The following is a 13,711-nucleotide window of genomic DNA, read 5'->3' on the forward strand; positions in this document are numbered from 1 at the left end:
CTTGGAGAGACTGCAGACACCACGGGCAAAATGCCCTCCTTCTGCATCATAACAATTGTGTGATTCTGTGAGGTCGTCAATGCAACAAAACAAAACCATCCAATGTGAAGTGTCACTGAGGTCAGAAACCTCAGCCAACAACACCATAGCGCGGCTAACATAATAAAATGGGTTTTATGTTTGATATTGTTCCTGTGTTGGGAGCTTTTACTATGGTGAAGCACAACCCAAATTCAAGTTGTTCACAACAAGCAACGCTGGGTAAGGCTGTCCAGTCACACGGCAAGAACGAAACCTCTCTCAATCACCCGCTCACTAAACATCTCTCCAGGCTTTAAGGTGATTGGTAAACCCCCCCCCCCCCCCCCCCCCCCCCCTTACGCAGTCAGCCCAGTGATGTGCAGGTTAACTGGGGTTAGAGGGATAGGACGGGGGAGTGGGCCCAGGTGAGGGCACTCTTTTGGAGGGCCGGTGCCAGCTCGATGGGCTGAATGGCCTCCTTCTGTATTGTCGGGCTTCAATGGAGTGGTGAGGAACTGGGATGCACTGCCCTGGAGTGTGCTGGAGGCAACGATGATCACAGCTTTCAAAAAGGACAGTGGGCCATCTGAAGGGTGGGGTTAAGGCAGGGGAGAGGCACTAAGTGAATTGCTCTTGCACTGGGCCAGCACGAAGACAGCAGGCTGAACGGCCTCCTTCCCTGCTGTCTCCATTCTATGATTCACGACATCATATCAGAGCAAGCATGATCTCATTGAACGGCGGAGCGGACTCGATGGGCCTAATGGCCTACTTCTGCTTCTAAACCTTATGATCTTATAAATTTCCCTTGAATTTTCCCACACTCTCTGCTGTCTGCTAGGCCCATTGCACATGTAACCTCCCACTGTATCGAGCATAACTGTCTGTTCCCCTTGCATTTTCTGCGCTGGATCCCATATGCCTGTGGTTCTAGACTGTGCATCAATGCCTGACGTAGTATCTGGTTTGAAACCCTCAAATATCTCAAGCAGGGATGTCCTCTCTCGCAGGTGACCCCGAGCCTATATTTATTATTTGACCCACCTTTTTTTAAAAATTTAGAGTACCCAATTATTTTTTTTACAATTAAGGGGCAATTTAGCATGGCCAATCCACCTAACCTGCACATCTTTGTATTAGAACGTAGAACAGTACAGCACAGAACAGGCCCTTCGGCCCTCAATGTTGTGCCGAGCCATGGTCACCCTACTCAAACACACGGATCCACCCTATACCAGTAACCCAACAACCTCCCCCTTAACCCTACTTTTATTAGGACACTACGGGCAATTTAGCATGGCCAATCCACCTAACCCGCACATCTTTGGACTGTGGGAGGAAACCGGAGCACCCGGAGGAAACCCACGCACACACGGGGAGGACGTGCAGACTCCACACAGACAGTGACCCAGCCGAGAATTGAACCTGGGACCCTGGAGCTGTGAAGCATTTATGCTAACCACCATGCTACCCTGCTGCCCAAATTCTGGGGGTGAAACCCACGCAGACACGGGGAGAATGTGCAACTCCCACACGGACAGTGACCCAGGGTCGGGATTCGAACCCAAGTCCTCAGCGCGATAGTCCCAGTGCTAACCGCTGTGCCGCCTTGCTGCCTTGTTTACTTGGCCCATTGACTCTCCTTGGGGAGGATACCATTGGATTGGAAAACAGCAACTGCATCTCATTTATTCAAAAAGAGAGGGAGACAGAGAGACAGCTACAGGCCAGTTAAGCTGACATCTGTGAAAGGCAAATGTTGGAAGCTATTATCAAAGATGTTGCGGAGGGCACTTCGAAAACTTCAAGGCAATCAGGCAGAGTGGTTTTGTCAAAGGGGAAATGTGTTTAACCAATTTATTGGGGTTCTTTGAAGGAGTCACATGTGCTGCGGATAAAGGGGAACCGGTAGATGTACTGTACTGAGATTTCCAGAAGGGGTTGGATAAGGTGTCAGGTTAAAGGTTATTGCAGAAAATAAAAGTTCATGGTGTAGCAGGTAACATATTGGCACAGGTGGAAGGTTGACATGCTGTCAGGAAATAGAGGGTAGCCACAAATGGGTCGTTTTCAGGTTGGCTGTTTGCAACAACTGGTGTGCCTCAGGGATCACGCACCGAAGGTATGGCCGTTAAATTTGCTGAGGACACAAATATCGGGAGGAAAGTAAGTTGTGAAGCGGACGTAAGAAGGCTACAAGGGGACAGAGTTAGGGTATCCTACCCTGCACATCTTTGGGTAGTGGGGGTGAGACCCCCACGGTCTCGGGGAGAATGTGCAAACTCCGCATGGACAGTGACCCGGGGCCAGGATAGAGCCCGAGGCCTCGCCGTCCTGAGGCAGCAGTGCTAACCACTGCGCCGCCATGCCGCCCAGATAGATTCTTGATTAACCAGGGCACAAAAGGTCAAGGGTCGACAGGAACATGGGTCGTGAGGTTACAATCAGATCAGCCACGACCTTATTGAATGGCGGAGGAGGCTCGAGGGGCCGAGTGGCCTCCTCTTTCCCCTGGTTCCTATGTGTGTGTGTGTGTGTGTGTGTGTGTGTGTGTTTGTGCTGCTCTTCCTGGGAACCCCCTGTGCCAAGTGGACTACACAATAAGTGCATTGATGTGAGGTGCTTTGGGACATCCTGAGGTCCTGAAGGCGCTATATAAACGTAGGTTATTCCTCACTTTTTCTCTGTGGGATCAGGACCTGTAAAGTAGGCCTCGGTTTGTCTGCCTTTTCCCCATCGCCTCCAGTACCTAATAACTGAATGGCTCAGAGGCCATGACTGAGGAACGATTTAGATCAGAGAAATTCATGTGACCCAGGCATTCCTGTACCAAACTCTGCCTCCTTTATGAGGGGCATAGACAGAGTGGATAATCAGAGACGTTTTCCCAGGTCGAGGGGTCAATTATTAGGGGGGAAGGCAGCACGGTGGCGCAGTGGGTTAGCACTACTACCTCACAGCGCTGAGGTCCCAGGTTCGATCCCGGCTCTGGGTCACTGACCGTGTGGAGTTCGCACATTCTCCCCGTGTTTGTGTGGGTTTTGCCCTCACAACCCCAAAGATGTGCAGGCTAGGTGGATTGGCCACGCTAAATACCCTTAATTGAAAAAAATGAATTGGGTATTCTAAATTTTTTATTTTTTTTATTTTTTAATTACTAGGAGGCAGATGTTTAAGGTGCGAGGGGCAATGTTTAGAGGAGATGTACGTGGCAAATTTTTCAAACAGAGGGTAGTGGGTGCCTGGAACTCGCTGCAGGAGGTGGTGGAAGCAGGGACGATAGTGACGTTTAAGGGGCATCTTGACAAATACATGAATAGGATGTGAATAGAGGAATACGGACCCAGGAAGTGCAGAAGAATTTAGTTTAGACGGGCAGCATGGTCGGCACGGGCTTGGAGGGCCGAAGGGCCTGTTCCTGTGCTGTACTTTTCTTTGTTCTTTGTTCTTTCCGGCTGGACGTCAAGTGTGGGAGGCCTGGATCAATTTCCCGCGATCGAATAACCTTCCCGAACTCAGACGGGCTTAAAAACTGTCCGGTCTGTCACTGAACTCGCATTTGTGCGGCATTCAAATAAACTTTCATATGGGAGCACTGAAGGAGATACACGAGGGGCAGATGACCAAATCCTCGGTCAAAAAGGTAGGATTCAGGGAGTCACAAAGGTGATGTGGGCGATTCTCCAATATCGAGGCCAAGTGTTTGCGCTGCCGCTCCAGCCTCCTTACGCGGTGCCAAATGGGCGCTGCGCCAACCTGCGCATGCGCAGTTGGGCCGCGCCATCCCGCACATGCGCGGGGAACTTCTTACGCGCGCCGGCCCCGATGCAATATGGTGTGGGTGTCCAGGGGCCGGCCACGGCGCAAAGTAGGCCCGGGGGGGGGGGGGGGGGGGGGGAGGCCGGCCCGCCAATTGGTGGGCCCCGTTCGCAGGCCAGACCCCTTCAGAGGCCACACCCCCCCACGGTGAAAGAAGTCCCCTCCCTGCCCCACAGGCCGCCCCCCCCCCCCCAAGCCATTGCGACGAGTATCCGCCGGCAGCGACCAGGTACGGAGGCCGCCGGCGGAACTGTCATTTTTTTCACCGGCCGCTCGGCCCATCCGGGCCGGAGAATCGCTGCTCGCCTATTGCGGCCCAGCACGATTCTCGCGCCGCTGGTTTCGGGGGGGGGGGGGGAGTGGGAGAGTCGCGTGCAGGGGTTCGGGGCGGCGTGGCGCGATTCGTGCGGCGCCCCGGCTATTTTCCCACCCGGCGTTGGGGGGGGGGGGGGGGGGGGGTGTGGGGTGGTTAATACCGCCCGATGAGAGAGAGAAGCACGGAGGTTTCGGGAAAGAATTTCAGAGCTCAGGCCCCAGGCAGCAGGTGGCACCGTCGCCAATGGCTGAGTGATTGAAGGCCAGAATTGGAGGTGAGTATGTTGTACGTGACCATAAGACCATAAGACATAGGGGCAGAATTAGGCCAATCGGCCCATCGAGTCTGCTCCGCCATTCAATCATGGCTGATATTTTTCTGATCCCCATTCTCTTGCCTTCTCCCCATAACCCCTGATCCCTTCATTAATCAAGAACCTATCTATCTCTGTCTTAAAGACACTCAGTGATTTGGCCTCCACAGCCTTCTGCAGCAAAGAGTTCCACAGATTCACCACCCTCTGGCTGAAGAAATTCCTCCTCATCTCTGTTTTAAAGGATCATCCCATCACTTTGAGGCTGTGCCCTCAGGTTCTAATTTTTCCTACAAGTGGAAACATCCTCTCCACGTCCACTCTACCCAGTCCTGCAACTTTCAATGAGATTCCCCCTCATCCTTCTAAACTCCAACGAGTACAGACCCAGAGTCCTCAGCCGTTCCTCATACGACAAGCTCTTCATTCCAGGGATCATTCTTGTGAACCTCCTCTGGACCCTTTCCAAGGCCCAGCACATCCTTCCTTAGATACAGGGCCCAAAACTGCTCACAGTACTCCAAATGGTGACCTGGGGGTATGATCAATACCAGGACCTGATAGTCCAGAGATGGATCTCTTTCAGTTGCCCCTCCTCGCTGAGCGGGAAAAAAAAAAATTATGAGCAATAAAGGGGAAAAAAAATCATTTTGAAAAGGCTCAGCAGCAATCTAATGCGTTCAATAGCTGCCCTCGCTGTGAAATGTGACGCAGGGGCTTGAGGTCGGAGGGAGTGTGGTTATTGACGGGGGAGTCAAACCGAGAGGTAGTGAATCAGAAACCACAAAGTGACGAGATGCAGGTTAATCGATTAAGCTCAAGCAGAGAAAAATGTGGTGGTGGTGGTGGTGGGGGGGGGGGGGGGGGGGGGGGGGGCGTGACACCACAGGACAAGTTCCAGACCAGTCAGCTTAAGTCAAAACAAATCAAAGATCCAAACAGCATTACTGAAATTTCTCACAATGCAAGAGATGGGGGAAAACATTTCGGATTGAAAGAATTTACACTTACAAAGCATCTCTCATGACGGCAGCAGGTTTCAAAGCATTTCACACCAATGATTTAACTTTTTTGAGCGAAGGAAATGAGGCACCCAAGTCACGCAGAGTAAGATCCCACAAACAGCGCTTGACAGTGGCCAAGTCCTTTGCCTCAGTGCTGTTGATTGAGGGGTGAATCGGGGGTCAGTTAGGGAAATCAGGACTCGAAACACAAACGCAAACGCGACTTTGTCGAACGGCACAGCAGGCTCGAGGGGCCGAATGGCCTACCTCTGCCCCTATCCTGTGTCTCCATGTGTTTGTGAACGTTGGGCCACTCCCGAGGCGTAAACACGGGGCCAAGGCTGACCCCTGCCAGTGCAGAAATGAAGGAGTGCTGCTCTCTCGCAAGTGCTCCCTTACAGATGAGCCATCAGGCGAGTCCTCCTCCGCCTTCGGCTGGTTTCCATGTGGGAGGGATGATGGGAACGCAGCCTCAGAACTTTGGTGGGGTCTGATCAGATCACAGAATTGATACCGGTGCTGAAGGACGCCATTCGGCCCATCGTCCCCGCACCGTCTCTCCAAACGAGCACTTAGTGCCCACCCCCAGCCTTTTCCCCCAAACCCCTGCACATTGTTTCTATTCAAATCCTAACCCCTCGCGACGCAATATGTTTTTCCCTTGCTTCTTTTGCCAATTAATGTCCTCTGGGTCTGAATCCTTCCACCAATTGGGACAGGTTTACCCATTAATGTGTTCACACCCTACGTAACAACTCTCAACCTCTCACTCTTCTCCAAGGAGACCGTTCCCAGCTCCGCCGATCCATCCACTGAAGTTCCTCATCCCGAGCACCATCCCTCCGAATCTTTTCCACACTCTCTCCAATACCTTCACAACCTCCCTAAAAGGCGGTGCCCACAACTGGACCTGAACTCCCAGCTGAGGGTCAGCCAACGCTTCAAACAGGCTCAACATAATTTGCCTGCTTCAATACTCTTTTTTTTAATTCATTTACGGGATGTGGGAGTCATTGCTCCTTGAGAAGGTGGTGGTGAGCTGCCTTCTTGAACCGCTGCAGTCCCTGAGGTGTAGGTACACCCACAGTGCTGTTAGGGAGGGAGTTCCAGGATTTTGACCCAGCGACAGTGAAGGAACGGCCAATATATTTCCAAGTCAGGATGGTGAGTGGTTTGGGAGGGGAACCTCCAGGTGGTGGGCCCCTGGTATCTGCTGCTCTTGTCCTAGATGGCAGTGGTCGTGTGTTTGGAAGGTGCTGCCTAAGGAACCTTGGTGAGTTACTGCAGTGCATCTTGTAGATGGTACACACGGCTGGCCAGCGCCGGCCCTAGGGTTGCTGGCGCCCCGGGCAAGCTGAACGGCGCCCTTGGGGGGGGAGAGGGGGGGGCCGAGGGGGGGGGGGGGTGAGGGGGGGGGCCAAGGGGGGGGCGGGGCCGAGGGGGGGGCCGAGGGGGGGCGGGGCCGAGGGGGGGCGGGGGGAGCGGACCGAGGGGGGGGCGGGGGGAGCGGACCGAGCGGGGGGCGGACCGAGCGGGGGGGGGGGGGGGCGGACCGAGCCGGGGGAGGGGGGGGCGGACCGAGGGGGGGGGCGGACCGAGGGGGGGGCAGCCCTGAGGGCGGCCACCGCGCATGCGCTGGTTTGCACCGGCCCAACTGCGCATGCGCGGGACCCGAGTCTCTGGCGCCCCCTAGCACATGGCGCCCCGGGCGACTGCCCGAGTTGCCGGTGCCTTGAGCCGGCCCTGCGGCTGGCACTGTGTGTCGGAGGTGGAGGAAATTAATGTGGAAGGGGTGCCAAGCAAGCGGGAAGCTTTGTACTGGATGGTTTTCAGCTTCTTGAGTATTGGAGCTACACTCTTCCAGGCAAGTGGAGAGTATTCCATTATACTCCTGACTTGTGCCTTGTAGATGGTGAACAGGATTTGGAGCGGTCAGGAGGTGAGTTACTCGCTACAGGGTTCCTGGCCTCTGTCCTCGTAGCCAGAATATTTATATGGCTGGGTCCTGTTCAGCTTCTGGTCAATGGTAACGCCCAGAATGTTGATAGTGGGGGATTCAGTGATGGTAATGCCATTGAATGTCAAGGGGTGATGGTTAGATCCTCTCTTGTTGAGGATAGCAATTGTCTGGCACTTGTGTGGCACGAATGTAACTTGCCACTTGACTGTCTAAGCCTGGATATCGTCCAGGTCGTGCTGAATTTGGACATGGGCTGCTTCATTATCTGAGGAGTCATGAATGGTGTTGAACACTGTGCAGTCATCCGCAAACATCCCCACCTCTGACCTTATGATGGAAGGAAGGTCATTGATGAAGCAGCTGAAGATAGTTGGGGCCGAGGACACTATCCTGAGGAACCCCTGCAGTGATGTCCTGGAGCTGAGATGATTGACCTCCAACCACCACAACCATCTTCCTTTGTGCCGGGTATGACTCCAACCAGCGGAGAGTTTTCCCCGATTCCCATTGATCCCAGTTTAGCCAGGGCTCCGGGAGGCAACATTCCATCAAACGTTGCCTTGGTGTCAAGGGCAGTCACTCTCACCTTACCTTTGGAGTTCAGCCCTAGATCCTGATTCATTCCATTCAGGATCTTGAATGTTTCATTAGTCGCTTTCTCAGCCTTCCCTCTCACCTTCAATGATCTGTGAACATCTGCACCCAGGGCGGCACGGTAGCACAGTGGTTAGCACTGTTGTTTCACAGCGCCAGGGTCCTGGGTTCGATTCCCAGCTTGGGTCACTGTCTGTGCGGAGTCTGCACGTTCTCGCCGTGTCTGCGTGGGTTCCCTCCGGGCGCTCCGGTTTCCTCCCACAAGTCCCGAAAGACGTGCTTGTTAGGTGAATTGGACATTCTGAATTCTCCCTCTGTGTACCCGAACAGGCGCCGGAGTGTGGCGACTAGGGGCTTTTCACAGTAACGCCATTGCAGTGTTAATGTAAGCCTACTTGTGACACACTAATAAAGATTATTATTATTATTAGCTCTTTAGAATCATATCCTTCATTTTATAGTGTCTTTCCTACTTCTTCGTATCTGAACGAATCAGTTCGCACATACACTTGGCAAAGTATTTCATTGGCTGTGTATCACTGTGAGAGACCCTGAGGTGGTGGAAGGTGCCACGGAAATGCGAGTTCTTTCTTTTCTCTGTCCCCATTGTTAAAAGAAAAATGTGGCCTCAACAGTAAAGGCCACCACACTAGCAAACACAGGACGTTGTGAGAGGGCTGGCGTGTTGGTTTCCTATTTCTCTCACCAGCTTCTGTTGTTCAGCTCAGGCAAACCACAAGGGAGCGAGTCAGTCCAGAACACAAATAGGTACACGGGGGGGAAATGCTATTTCTAAAACCATTTTGATGTATCCTCTAACTCACGTCACTGTCAACTTGATTAACTCCTCTCAAACACGCCAAGAGAGAGAATTCAGAATGCCCAATTCACCGAACAGACACGGGGAGAACGTACAAACTCCGCACAGACAGTGGCCCAAGCCGGGAATCGAACCTGGGACCCTGCCGCTGTGAAGCAACAGTGCTAACCACTGTGGTACCGTGCTGCCCATGGCCAACTCTTGGGTATATCCCTGGATATTCCATTTCCAAATAAATCTCCTTCTCCAATAGTTTTTCTTACAAATAAAGAGAAAGACATTTTTTCTCAAGGCCAATCTTTTACGATGGATCTATGATTTTTGCTTCTTCTGGGTGTCACTTACGGATTCTGCCCAGGCGATTGACCAACAATTCCCGGAGAATCACAGGCAATCCTGAAGGTTTGGCAACCGTATCTATCCAGCTTCCTTCCTGGAGAGTTTGTGCTTCACGCCATAACGACGTCAACTTGTGTCTCTGGTAGTGGACAGGGGAATGTCTATGGATGTTGTTTGCATGGACTTCCAGAAGGTATTTGATAAAGTTCCACATAAGAGGCTTTAACTAAGATAGAAGCCCACCGAATTGGGGGTTAATTAGTGACATGACTGGGAAATTGGTTGAGTGGCTCTGGCACTCCTGCTGTCACCAAGGCACCTTGGCACTGCCTATCTGGCATCTTGGCACTGCCCTGGTGTCTGGCTGGCACGTCCAGCTGGCAGGGGCACCACCAAGGTGCCAGGCTAGCAATGGCAAGGGATTGGGCCCAGGGGTGCCCTGCCCTTATGAGGTAGGATGAGGGGTGGGCTCGAGACCCCCTAACAGGTGTGTTGGGACATTGTTTGGGGGGGGTGGGGGGGAATCTGGAGGATGCGGTGTGGGGTCCAGAGATCGGGGAGATTGGGGCGACAATTATAAAGCTCAACCCCTCAGTGCAGGAAATGAAGGTAAGTTCCACCTCAACGGGCATTCCTCGCCATGGTTAAAAAAAACAGAGTCCCGTTTGATAGCGGGGTTGCCACGGTGCTGCAGGTGCTGGGAAACACCCTGTTAAATGCGCCCAAAGAGGACTCTTTCTTTTCCCGTTGTCCATGATCTCTCCTCACAACTTAACCCCTGTAGTCCAGGTATCATTCTTGTAAACCTACGCTGCTCTCCCTCCAAGGCCAAAATATCCTTCCTAAGGTGTGGTGCCCAGAACTGCTCCCAGTGACTGCCAAGTGGGGTCTAACCAGGGTTTTGTACAGCTGCAGCATAACCCCTGGGTCTTTATATTCCAATCCTCTCGATATAAAGGCCAGGACTCCATTAGACATCTCGATTCCTAGCATTGTAAACATCGATACCACTGAACCCCCAGGTCTCTTTGGACACCCCTTGAATTTAGCTTCATACCATCTAGAAAGTGCCCTGCTCTGTCCTTTTTTGTTCCAGATTGGATAACCACACACTTGCTTACATTGCAATCCATCAGTCACAGTTTAGCCCATCCACCTCGTCTGTGAATATCCCTTTGTAATTTTATGCTGTCGCCTGCACTATTTAGCTCAGTTGGTCCGTGCTGCAGAGCGAGGCCAGCAACGCGGGTTCAATTCCTGTACCAGCTGAGGTTATTCATGAAGGCTCCGCTCTCTCAACCTTGCCCCTCGCCTGAGGTGTGGTGACCCTCAGGTTGAATCACCAACAGCCAGCTCTCTCCCCTCAATGGGGAAAGGTTGAGAGGGCGGGCTGGGGTCAGCTGGTGCTATGGTGACTTTACTTTACACTGTCTACAATGCCACCCAACTTTGTGCCACCAGCAAATTTGGATGTATGACTTTCCATTCCATTATCCAAGTCATTGATGGATAATGTGAACAATTGAGACCTAACACTGATCTCTATCACCTCCTGCCAATTTGAGTACCGGCCCATTGTCCTACTTTTTATCGCCTGCCACTCAGCCAATTTCCCAGTCATGTCAGTCATTCCCAGCACTTCCGATGGCCTGGGAGACACCCCCCCCCTGTCATAATATGCACCCATGCACATCATGAGACAGCACGGTAGCATTGTGGATAGCACAATTGCTTCACAGCTCCAGGATGCCAGGTTCGATTCCGGCTTGGGTCACTGTCTGTGCGGAGTCAGCACATCCTCCCCGTGTCTGCGTGGGTTTCCTCCGGGTGCTCCGGTTTCCTCCCACAGTCCAAAGATGTGCAGGTTAGGTGGATTGGCCGTGATAAATTGCCCTTAGTATCCAGAATTGCCCTTAGTGTTGGGTGGGGTTACTGGGTTATGGGGATAGGGTGGAGGTGTTGACCTTGGGTAGGGTGTTCTTTCCAAGGGCCGGTGCAGATTCGATGGGCCGAATGGCCTCCTTCTGCACTGTAAATTCTATGACATGTCTTTGAGGTAAAAACAGGTAGTGACAGATACCCAGGTTAGCCAATCAACACACAGGACAGAACACAACCAATCACCAGACAGAACACCAGAGGAGGGCTTCCACCTATAAAACACACGAGGCATCAGCACTCTGCCTCTTTCCACTGGTGACAACTGTAGTGACAGTCAGGGTGTGTATATCAGTCAGCGCCTTCTACACGTGGATCAGAGTTAGTCTGGTCTAGTTACTTACAGTTAGTATACTTAGAGTAGTAGAGAGTCAACCTACAGCCAGCTGTGTGCATTGTTATAGAAGATCGTATTGAACCAACGCCGACGTTTGGTGTATGTTTTGCAGTTTAGCTGCATCGTGTTGCAGTCCGTGTTACCCCAGGGTGAATAACACGACACCCCCAGGGCGCCGTTTGTGTGAACCAGTGCGAAATGGCGCCATGGCGATGTCTCCCAGACATGGGCGTTCGATCCCTTCGATCAGTTCGATCAGGCGTTGGGAGGATCTGGCGCAGATCTGGCCCAGTGGGGGCGAGACCCAGATCACAACGTCTGGTGAGATTTATTGCCCTCCTCACGTCCCGAGTCGGCCATGATGGGGCCGGGCCGTTCGATCGGCTATACCAATTAGCCATGTTTTCGCTGAAATGTATAAGGTTAAGGAGCAATCTGGTCAAAGTCTTCAAAATATTAACAGGAAAAGACAGGGTAGAATAGAAGAATCATAGAATCCCTACGGTGCAGAAGAAGGCCATTCGGCCCATTGTGTATGCACCGGCCTTCCGAAAGAGCACCCTAACTAGGCCCAATTACCCACCCTATCCCTGTAACCCTACCTAGGGACAATTTGGCATCTCCAATCCACCTAGCCTGCACATCCTTGGAAGGAAACCAGAGCACCTGGAGAAAACCCACGCAGACACGGGGAGAAAGTGCAAACTCCACACAGACAGTCAGCCAAAGCTTGATTTTAACCGGGTCCCTGGTGCTGTGAGGCAGCAGTGCTAACCACTGTGCTGCCCAGTTTCAATTGGAACGGATTGGAGATTCTAGAACTAAAAACTAGGCCTAGACCGTTCAGGAAAGATAACACAGGCTGCAACTCGATGCAGCTTTGACCAGAAAATACTCCAGACATTGAAGTCAGTTCAATGTGATTTATTGAACCATTAGCACAGTTCTCTATGAGTTCGACTCTCCTGCTAATCTGGCTATAGTAACTCAGTCTAATTAACCAGTCTGCTCTAAGCCACGTGGTGGGTGTGATGCTTCTGATCTGCCCCTGTCCTTCTCTCTAAGTGTCGCCTGTGGAAAGAGACAGAGCATGTGTGCCCTGCCCTTATATATGGGTTGTGTAATGCCCCCTTGTGGTAGTGTCACCTCTGGGTGTTTTGACTGCCCATTGGTCGCGTCCTATTCTATGTGTTCATTAGCTGTATGTCTGCATGTCATGACGTCTCTGGTGCTCCCTCTAGTGTTTACTTAGAACAAAGAACAAAGAAAAGTACAGCACAGGAACAGGCCCTTCGGCCCTCCTAGCGCATGCCGGCCATGCTGCCCGTCAAAACTAAAATCTTCCACACTTCTGGGCTCCGTATCCCTCTATTCCCATCCTATTCATGTATTTATCAAGATGCCCCTTAAACGTCACTATCGTCCCTGCTTCCACCACCTCCTCCGGCAGCGAGTTTCAGGCACCCACTACCCTCTGTGTAAAAAACTTGCATCGTACATCTCCCCTAAACCTTGCCCCTCGCACCTTAAACCTATGCCCCCTAGTAATTGACCCCTCCACCCTGGGAAAAAGTCTCTGACTATCCACTCTGTCTATGCCCCTCATAATTTTGTAGACCTCTATCAGGTCGCCCCTCAACCTCCGTCGTTCCAGTGAGAACAAACCGAGTTTATTCAACCGCTCCTCATAGCTAATGCCCTCCATACCAGGCAACATCCTGGTAAATCTCTTCTGCACCCTCTCTAAAGCCTCCACATCCTTCTGGTAGTGTGGCGACCAGAATTGAATACTATACTCCAAGTGTGGCCGAACTAAGGTTCTATACTTAGTCATAGTGTATTTACATTAACCCCTCGTGTATTTACAGTGATGCATATCACCACACGTGGGGCCTTTAAAATCATGGATGCACAAGAGGCCAGAACTGGAGGAATATTGAAGATAGGGACGGAGGGAAGGCCATGGAGGGATTTGAACACAAAGACGAGACCTTTTAAGTCCTGGTATTCTGCCTGGAGTCCCAGCACCTCAACCAACATCGCCCAAGCAGGTGTCCTGGTCATTTATTTGATTGTGGGAGGTGCTGGTCACGTTCCCCGGCACTATAACCGTAAGCACACTTCACAAACGGTGACGACACTGGATGTGAAGACTTTGAGTCACCCAAGAACTGTGAGAGGTTCTATTCAAATTCTTTCCGATAGCACAGCTGCACCTGTTCCCTTTAATAAACAAGAGGGATTGAAAAT

Source organism: Scyliorhinus canicula, chromosome 23 (genome assembly GCF_902713615.1).
Source record: "Scyliorhinus canicula chromosome 23, sScyCan1.1, whole genome shotgun sequence".
NCBI classification, from domain to species: Eukaryota; Metazoa; Chordata; class Chondrichthyes; order Carcharhiniformes; family Scyliorhinidae; genus Scyliorhinus; species Scyliorhinus canicula.